Below are 17977 nucleotides of genomic sequence, written 5' to 3' on the forward strand. Positions count from 1 at the left end.
CTTTTAAGATTACTCGATCCCACTTTTGCATGTTACAGTGGGAAAGTGAAAGGGTACCTAATAACAGCTGAGTTTTGAAGAACAAATCTTGTTGACCAGTTGGGACGTGAAGTTAGGAAAACAAAATCTTTTTCAGAGTGGATACACAATCAGAATCAAGGAGTTCAACAATTCTATTTTCCCCTTCTGGTGGTACAATGATTATCAGTATGGATTCTCAGTTTGTATCCGTTGAATCAAATCCCACAACTGATACCATATGTAAGGAAGGCATGGTATCAAACAGTAAAACAGACACAAGTGATCACAGTTCAAGGGTGTTTATTGCACTTTAATTGGGTTTGAAAAATGCCTATCTAAACCTAAATCTAAAGATGGGAGCAAGCTACGATCATCAAATAATGACGCAGTCCTAGTGGTGTCTTGTCAAAAAATTGTCTCTCCTTCCCCATGTTTTCAGTCATGGGGCAAGGCGGCACACTCGAGCTTAGCACAGTCTCTGGCTTCTCTAGCATGAGTGTGCAGTTCCAATATCGGTATCAGGCCCTTCTATGTCAAAGTCGCTTTGCCATGCGGTCTCTTACTTCAGAGGGCCTGATGCGACAAACAAACATTCCAATGTTCATTTCTCCTCAAGTTTCTAATGTACAATTTCTTGGGTGATTCTCGACTAACCCGGGCCGCCCTCTGCCGGGCTCAGACCCACTTCAGCACAAAGCTTTCATTTGATCTCCCTCTGTCGGGCTCAGACCAAATCCATATACTTTTCAAAACTTGCTTTACTTTATCGAAATCGAAGACTTTCGACTGTGCGCAGGATTTGACATGACCCGTCGCAGGACCACTTCGATTCACACTTATTCAATTGATCTCCCTCACTCGGGCTAGGATCAACTTTATCTACTTTTGCCAAAAATGCTCTTTACTGTATCAACATCGAAGGCTTTCAGTTGTGAGCTGGGTTTTGCTTGACCCGTTGCAGCACCACTTTGATTCACAACTCTCTACAACTCTTTCTTTTCAACTGGATACCTTACAGAGACCTTCGATTGAGCACCCACATGGTGCCGTACCACTCTGTCAAAGGTATTGTATCTTCATCACTGATGATGAAGATAGACTTTTTCTTTTCGTAGATGTCCTTATTAAAGACGTGTTTCCTTGTAAACACACTTTTTAAACCTTTTCCAGCTTTGGCAGGAAATATTTTCAAGGCTAATGGATAATGGAGTGGTCGTATAATGTTGCCAGAAGCGTCCCTGGTTTTGCCATTAAACAGGGACGTAGTTAGTTTACTGAGGTCAGTGGGAGAGATTCTTAACCGGTTGAGACCCGGTGTGACCGCAATGTTGGCACTGTTGTATAAGTGGGAAAGCTGCCCAACGGTAACTTCGGCATTGCTTCCCACCATCTCCAACAAATTATGATCACTGTTGTTACAAGATATCACTTCCAAGTGGCTCATCTGTCCAAAAAGAGTATCTGACGCGAAAATGTAGTCTAAGATCTTAGTGTGGGGATCTCTTTTCCAGGTTGCTTTCAGTTGAATGTCACCCCTTATATTGCCATTCATCAAATGTATGTTTCTTTTTTGTAGATCATCTCTCTAACTTATACCCCTTAGCATCTTTGAAGTGGAGCTCTTGGTGGATTAATTATCAATTCATTCCTGGAGTCGAAGCATTCCATATTCATTTCCCCACATACCAGAACATCAATGTTATTGTAGGTAATTTTGACTTCATCTATGTAGTTCGTAACCGTCTCTGGAAACTTTACTGCAAATGGTGATGCAGGATTCCAGTAGGTGTTACATATCAGGAGGTGCCAGTTGTGTTGGTTGTACCTTTTTACCAGCAACACAAACTGAATCAATGGTATGGGGTTCTGTACACAGAGCTTGGTCCAGCCGTTTGTTCTTTTACATGCTGTATCAGTCCTGCCATGGGTCATCCAAGATTCCCTTTGACAGCGGGGTTCAGGAAAACTTTGTAGCCTTCCAGGGATGGTTCCTCATTCAGCCAAGTCTCCTGGAGGCACAGTATATCATTTTTCTCAATTATGAGTTCCCCTTCCCCTAATAAGTGCCTGAAACCCCTGGTATTCCAAGAACAGATGGTCAAGTTCTGGAAGAGAGCAGTTTCTGTGCGCTTTTGGCATTAGGACTTCCTGGCCAGTGTGCCCTCTAGCCAGCCCCAATCTTCTCTTGGGTTATCTGGGCGTGTCGCTCCGAGCTGTTTAAACGGCGGCAATTCGTTTCCCAGATCATCTGGTCCTACCCAGCGTGGTCGTTGTCTGTCTCCTATTGCCTGCTTCTTACTTAATAGTTCCTCAGGGCGGGCCTCACTAACTCTCAGGCTAGTAGGCTCCGCGTGTACCGATTTGATAGGATGATGACGATCCTCTTTGGATGTAAATGCTGATGTGGGAGATGGTATTTCTCTTTCTTTTAACCAAAAACCCATTTTGAGGAGTCTGTGGCCTTCTTTAATGAAAGTGTCTTTAGTTCTGTGATCCGATATGTAAATTAGAGCTCCATCTAGGCGCTTTCCTCTGGAAATTCAATTAGCAGTTTGTCCCTTGATTGATTTTTCTTAAATTCCTCAATTGATCCAATGAGTCTCATAATGTTGGTTCTATTGAGGATCAAGTTGCCTTTGATGATTAAGACCCTTTCTAACAGAAAACAGGAGGGAGACCTGTTATCGCAATTCTCGATCAACCAAGAGCGCGAGGGAGACCTGTTGTCACAACTCTCAATCACCCTAATTATTCTAATACTGTCTTTCTCTTGTGTGACAAGTCTGCCGGTCAGTTTTTGAGCTGCCTCCTTCCTTTCCAGGTTTCTGTGTCTGTTCTGGTTCCAGATTTTGTACTCTTCTATTACCAATTGCTCTGCGTCAAAGTCATCCATTGTAGTTTCATCATGATTCTTATTTGACTGACCACTAGTGCTTGGTGTTTTTCCACTAGTTAAGCTGGTTGTTTCAACGATTTGTCAGTCTTTAGAGAATCTGACCTTTAGGGTCTTTTTTCGTGATGGGCCCCTGTTTGTTACATTGCTCCGGTTCCTCTTCCACTTCCTCAACCTGTTCTCCATCCTCATCGTCAGAGAGGTTAGAGTCAGATTCTGCATTCTGTGACTGGTTTTCAGACCCGATTGAGCGTATTGACACTGAACCATCAGAATAAGTAGTCAAATTTAGTAAGTCTATATTGGTGTCACTGTGCTGCCCTTGAGCATTGGATAATTGGGCGTCCACATATGGGATCTCTTTCGCACTTTCATTGACAGTAGGCTTCTTTGACCCTCTAACAAACATCTTAGAGTTTTGGATCTCTGAATGTTTTGAATAGTAGTGCTTGCATTTAGTCTTGTCCCCTTTTTAATGGGCACTACCGTTCCCCCAGTTTTCCTCGAATCAACTTGTGGCTTAGCTGGCTGTGGCTTAGACGGTGTCTTTTTCGTCAGTGTTTTTTTTGCTTGCTCAAGAAAGCTAATCTCTTCAACTGTGGGGAGTCCGCCTTTTTTACTAATCCTTTATCGCACTCACCTAGTTTATCAAAGATATTGAAGATCTTTGGGTGCGAGTAGAGTTCTTTGTTGGTTTTTTGTTGTTTTCAACCGGGGGTACCAACACAGGGTTTTGGGTCTCTTCAGACATGGATTGACTTTGAGTTTGACTTGCCTCTGTGTCTGCAATAACTGTAGTTACAGGGGGCATTGGCTCTGTGAGTGTCGACACAGTTGTGTATGTTTTCCCTGATTTGTTAAAGGTCTCAATTTCTCTTACCCACGACCCTTTCTTGTTGAGGCCATCCATATTCAAGGACTCTCCTCCCAACGGAAGTTGTGGGTGAGTGAGTGAAAAGAATCTTTATGATCTTCTTCTCTCTTTGTCTCGAATTACGTGCTCTAATATATTCTTCAAGATGTTAGTACTTTGTTCCTCGTTTTTGTCCATTTTTGATTGGATAGCCGTGATGAATCCTTCTACAAAGATCATTTTGCCGTGCAGCATTGCAATCACTGTGGTTTGGTCTCTTTTCTGATCATTTTGGGTTTCAATCAGCTTCATAAAAGGTGCCATGGTTAGAGTAAAGGCTGTTATTAGTTTAGGGTCAATTGTGCTTTGACTATTCGATTCATCTTTGCTTTGCTCTGCCTGAGAGGCTATTAAATCCATCAGTAGATCCTCATTGAGGGAATAAGATGTTACGTTATCCAAGTCAGTCCTTTGTCATTTGTTTGCAGGGGTTGTCTTTGTTGATATTGAGCATAATGTTGCCCGCTGTGTATTGCCCGTTTCTGCACCTGCTAAAGCGCGTTGTTTTACACTAGGGTCCGCAGTCACTGGTTCCTTCTGCTTCAAAGCAGGTGCCGGCAGGCACCTGGAGCTTCCATTGGCATGATGAACCATTGAGTCAGTTCATTATCCAGAACAGCCTCTGCATTCAATATGATGTCTGCACCTAGGAGTGTTTCTGACAAACTACCTTTGGTCCCGGGAGCCGGCGGGTTGACAATTCTCTGCCCATTTCACCTCTTTCTGAGGGCATTGGACCGTTGTCCTTAGTATTCTAGGCACTTTTAGCATGGCCCCAATCCCATCCTTGTTTATCCTTTTTCCTGTAGTAGTGGAAACGCTGGTTCCCTTTCAACAGGATGGGCATGATTCCCCGGGGTCTCCAGGTAGTTTCCAGAGTACCTTGAACCGGGTGGTTGTGTAGTTGGTGTTTGGCATTTGTACCAAATGTATATGAGGAGGTTAATGTGGCTCCCCTATATTCCTCCTGGGTATCCTGGGTGTCTTGACGTGCTTTGGCAGTCTCTACTTTGTGATTTTCTGTCACTCCTGCAGGTGAGGGAGGTGTAGATTTACTCTTACTAGTGTTGAGGCTTGCTGGTGTTTTAGCCTCCCCCAAAGTAAGTCCATTAATGTCTGCTGTGGGATCATGCCCATTGTCACTCTTTTCCTCACTTGGAGATACAGTGAGGTCAATGCCGATTGCTAGCTCCATTACTACCTTTGGTGTTTGTTCCATGTATGCCCTCCCTTCCTTTTGGAGAGCGTTTTCGTGTGTCAGTGTTTTCTTGGTTACTACCACTGTAGGGGTCAAGTGCACTCCCAACTGAAGGCCCCTCGAAGGCTGTCGGGGGAGGATTTGTGGTGTTTGGGGCAAGCTACATTCATCCTCTGTATTAGCTATAATTTTAGCTGTGATACCCCCTCACCATTCCCCAATACAGTGTGGCTGTCCTCAAAATTGGATTCAGCCATAGCAATCACAAAGTCCGAGTCGTCCTCCATACGTATCCAAACATAAGTGACACATAAGTGAGACTTGGGGAGTTTGAGACCTGAAGTCACAAACAGGAACCAGCAAAATTTAAAATTCGAATCCTATTACGGTAAAGAATTTACACTGGATTCGAAATTAGCCCACAGAAACACTTCCTCTCCACTTCACCAGCCTTTGTATCATTTTAAGGCTAGTTCTGGAGCTGTTTTTGCCGTATACAGATACAATACAGATACTCAAAAGGTTGGGCCCATCTCTCTTGAGTAAGGTCGGGATCAAAGGCTCTCTGCCCACAGTCTCCCTTCCACACTCGTTAAGGTGGGATAGTAGTAAGGCTTAGATATATGGGTGTGGGGTCCCGAGCAGTTGCAGGTTGCAGGTTGCGGGAGAAGGTAAACAATGCAATACTGCAGTAGGCAGAAAAGATAACTCCCACTGCCCCCAGCCCACGAGCCCACCAATGTGCTTCTAGGCAGCACTCAGCAGCTCTACTGAGCTCTAATAAGCTCGGGCAGGTGAGTTAAACAAGCCGAGATTGCCTGAGTCACTGCCAACCTCCAAGCCTCGTCCGTTTAAGCTGGAGACAATATACCTGAAAATATACCTGAAAATATACCTGCAGGGTAGAGACAGGGTCAGGTTAGGTCAGGGTAAAATCGGAGCTGCTTGCTTCCAGTCACGGCATCCACTGTGCTCAGGACGCTCAGAACGCTCACCCACCTTGCCTCTCTCGTTCCTCCTCCTCGTTTCGCTTCGCTTCTCTGCCCGCTTCTCTGCGCTTCTCTGTCCGAGGCGCAAAATATGGTACAAATCAGGAACGCTTCAGGCTTTGGTGAGAATTCCAGAAGGCTCTTCACTTTGCCGTTAAACCTCACTGAAGACTCTAACAGGCCGATTCATGGAATAAATGTGCGCCGAAAATCCCGGCGCAGAGGGGCCAATACGTGCGCTGCGCCGAAAATTAGCGAAAAGCGCAGGGAAACCAGCGCACGTCGATTCATGGAAGTCCGTGCGCAAGAAAAGCAGAGGACGTGCGCCGAAAAAGCGTGCGGCGCAGGCCGGCGCACAGGTCAACCAACGTCGTGCGCCACGGCCACTGCGCTATCACTCCGAGCGCAGCGCACAGCTCTAAAGTAGGCGGAACACAGGGCGGGACACTCGGAATGGGGAATAAAATGGGGCACAACACTCGGAATGGGGAAGAATGTGGGCGGCACGGGAAAGTATAGGAGGCAAGTGCGCGGAACGCCCACACGCTCGCATACAACACGTATTCATGGAATAGAATAGGGCAAAAAAGCGCACGCTCAAAGCAGCGCACAGGCACAAACAGGCACAAACACGACCGCCACAAGAAAGCAGGCGGTAGCGTCTCTGCGCCTGCAAGAAATGTGCGCTAAAAGGTGCGCCAACAAATAGCACCTATATACAGACATGATCAATGTCCAATACTGTGGCCCTCCAGGACAAATGACGTACAAAGGGGTACCCACAAACACAGACACGCGCTGAGAGAAAAAATAAACGTGTGCGTGCATACCGGGGTGCGCGGGAAGTTGCACACGCGATATGGCCGGGTACGTGGATTACAGGGGTGCGCGGGAAGTTCCACACGCGATATGGCCGGGTACGTGGATTTCAGGGGTGCGCGGGAAGTTCCACGCGCGATATGGCCGGGTACGTGGATTTCAGGGGTGCGCGGGAAGTTCCACACGCGATATGGCCGGGTACGTGGATTGCAGGGGTGCGCGGGAAGTTCCACACGCGATATGGCCGGGTACGTGGATTTCAGGGGTGCGCGGGAAGTTCCACACGCGATATGGCCGTGTACGTGGATTTCAGGGGTGCGCGGGAAGTTCCACACGCGATATGGCCGGGTACGTGGATTTCAGGGGTGCGCGGGAAGTTCCACACGCGATATGGCCGGGTACGTGGATTGCAGGGGTGCGCGGGAAGTTCCACACGCGATATGGCCGGGTACGTGGATTTCAGGGGTGCGCGGGAAGTTCCACACGCGATATGGCCGGGTACGTGGATTTCAGGGGTGCGCGGGAAGTTCCACACGCGATATGGCCGGGTACGTGGATTTCAGGGGTGCGCGGGAAGTTCCACACGCGATATGGCCGGGTACGTGGATTACAGGGGTGCGCGGGAAGTTCCACACGCGATATGGCCGGGTACGTGGATTGCAGGGGTGCGCGGGAAGTCCCACACGCGATATGGCTGTGTGCTCCCAGGCATTACCTGTACACCCTCCACGGCCCCTGCAGGCAGCACACACCACAGGGAACTACCCTGCACACCTGCTCATGTCTCCCACCACCCCCACCCCCCATCCACCAGGGACACCCTCCACCAGGCCCCCACCCATGTCTCCCACCACCCCCACCCCCCATCCACCAGGGACACCCTCCACCAGGCCCCCACCCATGTCTCCCACCACCCCCAGCACTGTGGGGAACCTGCCAGCAGGCCCCCACCCATGTCCAACCCATGTCTCCCACCACCCCCACCCCCAGCACTGTGGGGAACCTGCCAGCAGGCCCCCACCCATGTCCAACCCATGTCTCCCACCACCCCCACCCCCAGCACTGTGGGGAACCTGCCAGCAGGCCCCCACCCATGTCCAACCCATGTCTCCCACCACCCCCACCCCCAGCACTGTGGGGAACCTGCCAGCAGGCCCCCACCCATGTCCAACCCATGTCTCCCACCACCCCCACCCCCCATCCACCAGGGACACCCTCCACCAGGCCCCCACCCATGTCTCCCACCACCCCCAGCACTGTGGGGAACCTGCCAGCAGGCCCCCACCCATGTCCAACCCATGTCTCCCACCACCCCCAGCACTGTGGGGAACCTGCCAGCAGGCCCCCACCCATTTCCCCCTGGCCCCAGGTCCTGACGATACACAATCATGGCAGTAATGGCCAGCATACCCAGCACAAACACCCAGGCAAGGATTGCATGCACCCACATAGTGAATGCAATCACATGACACAACCCCAAAGGCAAGTATGCAAAAGAACACATGTCTGTCACACACACATACACAATGGGTGCAAGTGAATGTCAAAACCCATATCATGACATGTAAGAAACCAAAGAGAAAATAACACAAGTGTAAGATAATATAAAAATGTATTAAAAACACAAATCAAGTAAACCAATAAAACTTACAACTATGTGGCAAAGTAAATAAAAGGTCCATGTCCGAGAACAAAAATGATAAACCAAAAAACAAAGGATGAAAAAATCAATATAATTTGTCCAAAGCAAAACCATGTAGTAGGAAATCAAAGAAAAACCATTACGTCATGGTGTAAACAATAATAAATTTAAAAAATGTATCTCCCAAAATAGATCAATATATACAGGAATGTTCCAGGGTCCATGAGCCCAACAGCACAAATGAAACCTAATACTAACTAATAAAATAAATATGTACAAAAAAGTGGCCATTGTCCGAGCGGTCCAAAATAATAAAAATAAATAAAGGAAACCTAGCACTAACTAACTACAAAACTATATACAAAGGCAGCGGGCTAGTCCTGCGGCTCACTTGGTGATGCTGGCCAGGGCATCCTCGAACTCCATGTCAATGTCCTGGAGGCGGGACTCTGTCCTGGCCCCGAGGTCTCGCAGGGACAACCCCATGTGCTCACCAAAATCCCTGCGAGCCTCCTCGAGGCACTCAGCCCGCCTCAATGCCCGATGCATGGAGATCTCCGCCCTGGCCATGGCGAGCCGCTCCTCTTCCGCCCGCTGCCGCTCCGCACCTATCCGCTGGCCAAACTCCTCCCACACGGAACACACCGCCATGCCAGGGTTGCCCTGCCCTCCGGCCGATGCCTGCCCCTCTGATCTTGATGGCCCTGAGCCATGATGCCTCCCACGTCGAGCCCGCTGCTGCCTCCGACGCCACTGCCTCTGCCAGCACGACGGCATCCAGGCTGATGGTAACCACCTACGCCGTCGTGCACGTGCCCTGCCCGATGATGCCGGCACATCTTCCATCTGCTGGGGTCCACTTGCTGTGTCGTCCACCCCTGCTGGACCTCCGACTCCCAACTGTGGCAGGGATGGGATCCCCACCGAGCTGGCTGCATTGGTCGGGGCAGGTCCACAGGGGGCCATGGTGGCATCTGGGCCGGAAGACGGCAAGGAGAACGACCGTTGGATAGCCTGCACAGAGGAGGAGAGGGCCGTCAGATTGGCCAACACATGCAGGAACCCCCCGAACATGGCCGATCCCAATTGGGCCACGTCGGCACGGTGCACTTCGTGATGACGTGCGTGCTCCTCCCGGGAAGCACGCACGTCATCACGAATCACAGCCGTGCGCATCGCGACCCCAATCAGGACCTGCTCCACGCGGCCAGGGGTTTCCACGGCCGCAGGTGGAGGGGAGTCAGTTGACATGGACATCCCCACTACCTGCGGACGGGCCTGGGACGGGGCATCCCTGCTGGTGCATGGTGGTGCACTCACAGGGTCAGGGACAGCGACATGCACAGGCACCTCCACGGTGACCTGTGCTGCCTCCTGCCCCTGGCCCTGGACTGCACCACTTGCACCAGCAGGGATGCTCCCACCAGGCCCCATGTGTGCACCAGTGTCGGCCTCCTCCTCCTCTGTGCAAACCACCAACCTGGATGGCTCCTCACCGTCTCCCGCCGTAGCAGGCCCCTGTGGGGGCTCACCCACCCCTTCCGCTGCAGCCGTGGGGGCATCCCCGCCGCCTTGCTCCACAGCGCCGTCTCCGCCCTCTTCTTCACTAGCCGCTGCGTAGAGGGAGACAAAGGACACAAGCATCAGGCTACTGTAAAATGGTCCCCTAGACAGGAAGCAATAGCAGATGAGCACCCCTGTCAAAGTACACTTCCATCATGTCCCTCCACAACACATGGGTCAGTCCAGGCAAAAGACACACAGTAACAGGCATGGTGCATGCCATGCACATTTCCATGCATGTCCAATTGACTCTTGAAACATTCAATGATATGTGACTCACATGCATCATGGCTCATGCATATCACATGCACACACTTCACCTCAGTCACATCCATCTGGCCCCAAACACAACGAACACAGGCGAAACAAGGGTTAGTTGGGTGCGTCACAGAATCTGTGGATTGTCACACACATGTGTCATGCATCCATGGCATGCACAAGTCACAGACACGCAGGTCAGGCACACAGACATGGCTACCATATATGTACCTGGCATCAGCACCCATCCTTCACCCCCATCCATGTCCAGGTACAGAGACTGGCATGCTCTCATGTCCTAAATCTGCATAGGGCTCCCCATGCCACATTTCAACACATGCAACAACCATGTGGGTCACACATCACTGGTCGCACATGCATTACCATGATGTCCCTGCACACATACATGCATACATGGCCCATGGCACACATACAGGCAAGTATCATAGAACCAGCACACCGCAACATGCCCTGTCTCACACAGTAATGCTTGCACACTTACCGCTCAACTCCAGACGGGCCTCCCTCTCAAGGACCTGGGCGTGGAGCGCTGGGCGTACGCGTTCCAGGATCCTCTTCTGGATGGAACTCATGCGGCCCCGGCCCCCCTCCACGAGGCGCCGGGCCTTCACAAGGGTCCTGGACCTCAAGTCCTCCCAGCGCTTCTTGATCTTCTGGACGTTGCGGGTTGCCACCCCCTCCGCGTTGATGGCAACCACACAGTCGGCCCAGATCCTCTCCCGTCCTTCCTTGCTGGCGCGGGACGATCCAAAGAGGGCATCATACTGCCCCAGGACATGCTCCACCAGGACACCAACTTCGGTGGCAGTGAAGCTGGTGCCCCTCTGCCCCTCTGGCCTGGGGTTGCCACTGGTGCCAGATGTCGAAGTGCCCGACATGGCAACCCCAGAGGCAGGTGTGGGTGGGCAACTGGGTCCTGGGGCTGGGCTGTGGAGCGATGTAATCCCAGTTGGGAGTCTTCAGTTCCAGCAGGGGTGGACACAGCAACTGGACCCCTGCAGATGGCTGATGTGCAGGCACCAAATGGCAGGGCACGGTGGCAGCAGGCAGGCAGGCAGGCAGGCAGCAGCAGATAGCACGTGGGAGGCTGCTCAGGGCACTGGGGGGGCAGTAACTCGGCCTTCTGGGCAGGAGCGTGGTGTTCCGTGTGTTTTCGGGTGGCCAGCTTGATACGGAGTGATTTGGCACGTGAAATTCCTGCACGTCAGCGTGAAATCCGAGGAAAGGGCCTTAGCGCGTAAGTGCATCAGCACGCATACGCGATTCTATTGGACCAGAGTCCCTCACCGCGTAAGCGCGTCTGACGTGATCCGCACGGGCGTTCCCCACTCAGCACGTGATGACGGAGCACACGTGGAAATACTGCACGTCAGAGTGTCATCGCGTGTAATTGGCCAAAAGTGCGCGTACACGCGATTGGCCAATGTACGTGTATTACATCGCGTGTAATTGGCCAAAAGTGCGCGTACACGCGATTGGCCTATGTACGTGTATTACATCGCGTGTAATTGGCCAAAAGTGCGCGTACACGCGATTGGCCTATGTACGTGTATTACAGGGGTGCGCGGGCACTTACACACGCAAGTACGTCAGCGCACCTGTATGCCTGCTGCGTGGGAATTTCCACACGCTATTGGAGTGGGAACTAGATTCCAGGGGTGCGAGGGTCACACGCTCACCTAGAACACGCACAAGGCATTAATTTGCGCACTTATCAATAAACAAGCCAGATGCCAGGATGAACATACCGTTCCTAGCAGCAGTGGCAGTGGGCTACCAAAGGAGGAGGAGGAGGAGAGTCAGGGCCAGAATATTCACACCCAGAACCAGCCTATTCGGGATGCCTGATGACCAGGTGTATGGGAGGTACAGGTTTCCAGCACACATCATACTGGACCTGGTCAGTGAGTGGGAGGATGACCTCACATCACCCACCCTGTGCTCCCAAGCACTCAGCCCCCTGCAGAAGGTCCTGAATGTACTGCACTTCTTGGCCACTGGATCCTTTCAGCGGACAAGTGCCATAGTGGGTGGTGTGTCACAGGCCACGCAGTCACGCTGCCTACACCAGGTCTTGAACATCATCACTGCACGGCCATCAGTCCGCAGGCACATATATCTCCCCAGGACTCATGCAGAAAGGCGGACGTGCATCCAGGAATTCTATGGTGTGGCTCAATTCCCCAAAGTGCTTGGTGCAATTGACTGCACACATGTGGCTCTACGTCCACCCAGGGCAACAGAGCACATCTATAGAAACCGCAAGCACTGGCATTCCATCAACGTGCAAGTTGTATGCAATGGCAAGGGAATAATCACATCAGTATATGCCAACTATCCCGGGTCCACCCACGACAGCTTCATCTACAGAATGTCTACACTATGCCGGGACCTGGAGGCTGGCCAGCATGGAGATACATGGCTGCTTGGTGAGCATGAATGCCACTGCACATGCATGCATGTCAGATACTGGGTCATGACACAACACCACTAATGATACCCATCACCACCTCCGCAGGGGACAGTGCCTACCCTATCACCCCCCACATTATGACCCCAATCCGGAAACCCACCACGCCACCCGAGGTAAGGTACAACACAGCCCACATTGCAACACGGGGCACATTCGGAGTGCTGAAGTCACGCTTTCGCTCCCTTGACCGTTCTGGCGGGCAGCTGTTATATGCTCCCCGAATAGTGTGCAGGATCATAGTGGCAGCATGTGTCCTGCACAACGTTGCAACACGCCGGGGCCTGCCCGTGGACATGGTGGTGCCCCCACATCCACAACCACATGCACGCCCGCTGCGCATGGGAGGGGAAAGGGCACGGGGGGTGGCAGCCCGTACGCAACTGGTGGCCAACTTCTTCACCTAGGAATCACAGTGCTGGCTAGTGCACACTGCTCTGGCACATACCATCTGACAATCAATGATGACACTACCTGACAATGTCACTAAATTACTCGACAATAAACTGTCAGATACACATCAGCCTGAGATTGTTAACATGGAAGTGTCACTATGTGTGCACCCCTACCTACACATACACCAGCAATGCATCACAACGAGAAGACACAACTCCATCAATCAAATATGCATTGCCACAGGCAATTCACTACATGACAACATTGCCATGTCACCCATCCCCTTCACAGTCCCGCCACTGAGGACACCATGTCATGGTATGTGAGAGCAAACAAACTGGCCATCACAACATGACACCGGTGTCACAAATAGCAGTGCCCCAAATGGAACATAGCCGCACTTGAACAGCTAACCGCGCTGGAGCCACTGCTACACACCTGTGTAAGAGTAATTTCAATCAAATTACACACCAACCCACCCTGAAGCCCACCCAAACAAGACACAATGCATGTAATCAATGGTAGTCTCATTACCTGATTCTGCTGGTATGTCCTCACCGTCCAGATGTACAGTGATGGCGCCACGCAAAAGTGTCAGTGCACATCTACCGACATGTAGTCTGACTCCAGAGAGTATGCCCGTGTGAAGAACTGTGTGAAATACCTGCAAAACATGAGCAACATATGTAAGTAGAGGCACATATCAAACCATCATGCATAGTTAGGTGCAACAACAATGTACACTATGAATGTCTACACAGTATTGACTATGGACTGGCCAACAGCTCATGGGAGTCCAATGTCACCGTGTAATTTGCTGTCACTTGGGCACACCCTTTGCAAGCCCATGGAAAGGGAAGCAGGAGGGGTGTGGATGTCTGCTACCCAAGCATCTAAACCAAACTCAGGACAAGCCTGCATGTGCCCAGCCACAATACAGTGTATGCCCAGGTACCCACACAAGGCAACACTCTTGGAAAAGAAAAAATAAAATTGAGAAAAAATGGCCATGAAAGGGCCGGCGGGGGGGGGGCCACCTATGAGGTCCGAGGACAGGATGCACGCCACAATCCACCTGTGTGGATCATGGGAAACTAAAACACCCCATAGGCTCGTGGCCCACACGGCTACTCTGTTGTGGGAGATGAGTCGCTATGGCTCTGGCCAGACCCTGCAGCTGACTCTGGAGGTGGGGGAGCTGCCTCAGAAGATGGTGTGACAATGGGAGGCAGCCCACCCAAAGCACGAGTTTGCTCCTCCATGGCTGCAAGCAGGCGGGTCTGGTAGTTCTGGTTCTGGGTTATAATCATGCGGAGGTCCCCATGCAGTAACTCCCGGGATGACCTGACCTCCGCACGAGTTGCCTGCATCTCGGCCGAGAGCGTCCGTGTCAGACGCTCCAGCTGCTCCTCTGTCCTTCTATGGGATGAAGCCTCAAGCTCTAACAGGGTCGACCTGAGGTGACGGAGTTCTTCCCTCAGGCCTTCCCTGTGGCGCTGGGACTCCATGGAAAGTGATTCCCGCAGAGTCGCCAGTGCCGCCCGCCTGTCCATGTTGGACGCCAACATATCCTCCCTGTGTGCCTGGCAGATGGACTCTGTAGCCTGCTCCAGTCGCTCCATCAGCCTTTCTGGGGGGACAATGGAAGTGGCCACCCTATCCATGGCCTGTGCAATCATCTCAGATGATGCTGCCTGTTGGGTGGCCATACCGTAGATGGATTGCTCCCAAACGGTATTGCCAGGTGGCATACGGCCACCACGTTGACGGGCACCACACCTGCCTGGGGCAAGGCGGACTGCGCCTTGCTGTGCCGGCAAGGCCTCAGGCTGCAGGACTGCATTCCCTCTCTGATCTGCAGCCCCAGGAACAGGATCAGAGATTGGGTGGTGTGGCCCTGCATCCGTAACCACCGGAGGCTGATCTGCCGACACTGACATCCCCATTGAGGGCAATGGCCCGGCTGCAGGTGGGTCGGACAGAGGAGATTCTCTCCCAAGAACACTCACCTGCGACTGCACATAGGTGTCATCCTCCGAGTCTACACCTGAATACTGCTCGGGGGAGGAACCCCCAGAGACACCCCTCGACAGCACGACCTGCAGCACTTGTGGGTTTTCACCCACAAACACACCACGTCCCTCACTTGTGGTAGGTCGGCCCGGGTTGCCCTCCTGGGACGGCTCAACCACCACATCCCCAGCATCAACAAGTGCTTCGTCCCCTGCAAAGACATGAAAGAGAAAAATGGAAACAGGCATTAGCACCATGGCATGCAACAAGGGCTGATGAACAACAGAGGCAGTAGTTCTACGACACATGTCCCACATGACTGGGAGACCTCCTATGCATTCACCATCACTGGGTCTGTAGGGGAGGCTCAGGGCATACAATGTACAGATTGGAGAGCAACGCCTGCTCACCATGCTGCCTAGCACTGCCATCACACATTGGCCGGTGATTGCCATGTCAAAGGCACATGCCATCACACACATGGCATGTGACATAGCCACCAAGTGAAGAGGGAGAGGAGGGCTACTTTTTTGGATTTCAACCACTCTGGTCCTGACATTGCATCGTCACATCAATAAGTAAACATGTTGTACATGGATCTGCTAGTCCAAATTGGCCACGATGCACAGTGCCTTGTCTACATCAACAAAATGCAGTAAACAATGTGATTCCACCTCCCCATCACCTGTAAAGGATTCATATTGCATTCGTGAAGCACCGGTCCAGAAATGTATGAAGGTACAGCGGAGCACTGAGGGGTGGTGGGGCAGAAGGGGATGCCAGTCAACAATCCTACTGGTGCTGGTCTCATTCATGTCACGCAAGTGCAGGGGTGGGTGGCACAATGAAGTGCAAGGGGAAGTGGCGGCTGGAAGTGCTGTACAAGGTAAGTAGGACTTGACGTCAAGGGCAGATGGTGTTAGGCGCAGACAAGTGCTGGGGGGGTGGCCTATAGGGGTACAGAGACAATCATGCAGTGCTGTGGGCTCGGAGGGGACAGGGGAGGTACACACAGCATCTGGCTCGGCAAGGTCCTTGCAGATTTCTATGTGTCCTGCAGAGTTGTCGCATGCCGCAGATATGTGCCCTTGGATTGGGGATCTCATCTTGGTGAAAAGGGTGAGGCGCTATTGCCTTTGGAGCATGTGGCAGGCCAGTTTGCCAGAGGATGGCCATGATGCAGGACATTCCCTCTCTGCCACCCGGCACCTGTGGTTTGGGTTCACAAGATCCGAGTCATGCCAGGACTCTGCATTGGCATGGGGCTTCAGACAGGTGGTCATGACCGTGGCAAAGACATCCAGTGTACCTGACATGGAGTGGAGCATGGAGTGGGCCCTGTTAGGATGGGAGTGAGCCTAAGGGGGAGCTGGATGGGGGGGAGATTTTGGCAGCATGAGCCTCGACTGACACACACTTCATGGGTCGGAATACCAAGAAGGTGTGTGACAGTGGTGAGGGTGGCTTTGCCTGTGAGGTGGTGAGGGTGAGCTGGGAGGATAGGAGAATGTGATCACTCCAGGAGAGAGGAGTGCAGAGATGGACGGAGAGGGGAAAGTCAGATGAGATCAGAGCATCAAGAGTGTGCCCTGCAGAATGAGTAGGGACAGACGGGAGTCTAGAGGGTGAGAGGGAGTTGCTGAGGTCACAGAAAGGTCACGTGGGGGCGTCAACAAGCATGCAGGTGGATGCGTACAGCACCAAGGAAGAGGATTTCTGTGTCTGGGGACATGAGTGAGGAGGAGAGGTGAGGACACTCAGAAAGGAAGTAGTACATTTGACCAGTTTTCCAAGACACAGTACGCACAGTTTGTGAATGTCAAGGTGTGGTGGAGAGAGACGTCACACAAGCCATTCCAGAGTGGAGTAGGTCTAAGTAGGAGTGACAGTGGCAGGAATACCCTCAGGGAAGCCAAGGGCACACCCCCCCTGCACAGTAGTGGCGGGCCAAGGAGAGGGTCTCCTGAACATCAGGTAGGAGTGTGTGAAGGATGCAGACAGAGCTGGCCGTCAGACATGTTTCCATGAGACCAAGGATGTCAAGGTGCATAACCTCATGTAAGTGACAGATATCGGAGGAATGCCTGATGCAGCCGCAGTGAAAGGAGTGTAATTGTGGAGGAGGTTGACAGCCTTGTAGGACTTACGGGGAGTGCTAGAGATCAGAGGTGCAGCATGTGTAGGAGTTGGAGTGGGAGGCGGAGAAGGTTCATGGGAGGGTGCAGGGAGGCAGTGCAGGATTGATGAGGAGAGAGGAGGGGGGACAGCAGGAGAGGTAAGGAAGTTGATGAGATGTGGGTAGCATTTCTCAAGGAGATTGAGGTTGGCCTAAGGGCCTTGGACTGAGACGCTCCCATTACCATGCACATCAATAGTGGCCTCTGAGGATTGGAGGGAGGCCAGGAGTACACCCCAACGGGTCCCACCATTGATGGTGGAAGAGGAGCAAGGAGAGAGGACAGGGACCATGTGAAGGGTCTATGGGACAGGCAAAGGCATGTATGAGCAGATGTCAGTGAGAGTTAGCTTTGAGTAGGCTCAGATGCACTGGTCAGCAATAGGGTGGGTCGCATTGGAGGGCAGGGTGCCGTCATTTGACTTTTGGCAAGCAGGTGTCGTGAGTAGGGCACAATGGTCTGAACTGTAGAAGTCATGGAAGATAGACCATGAAGAGCAGCATGGAGTGTGAGGGAATGGGGCTCGAAACCAGACGGTACCAAAGCCCACAGGTAGGAGGTGGATGTCAAGGCAACATCCACAGTATGACAGCATGTTGGTTGG

The sequence above is a fragment of the Ambystoma mexicanum genome, chromosome 4p, assembly GCF_040938575.1.
Source record: "Ambystoma mexicanum isolate Mex_15411 chromosome 4p, UKY_AmexF1_1, whole genome shotgun sequence".
NCBI lineage: Eukaryota > Metazoa > Chordata > Amphibia > Caudata > Ambystomatidae > Ambystoma > Ambystoma mexicanum.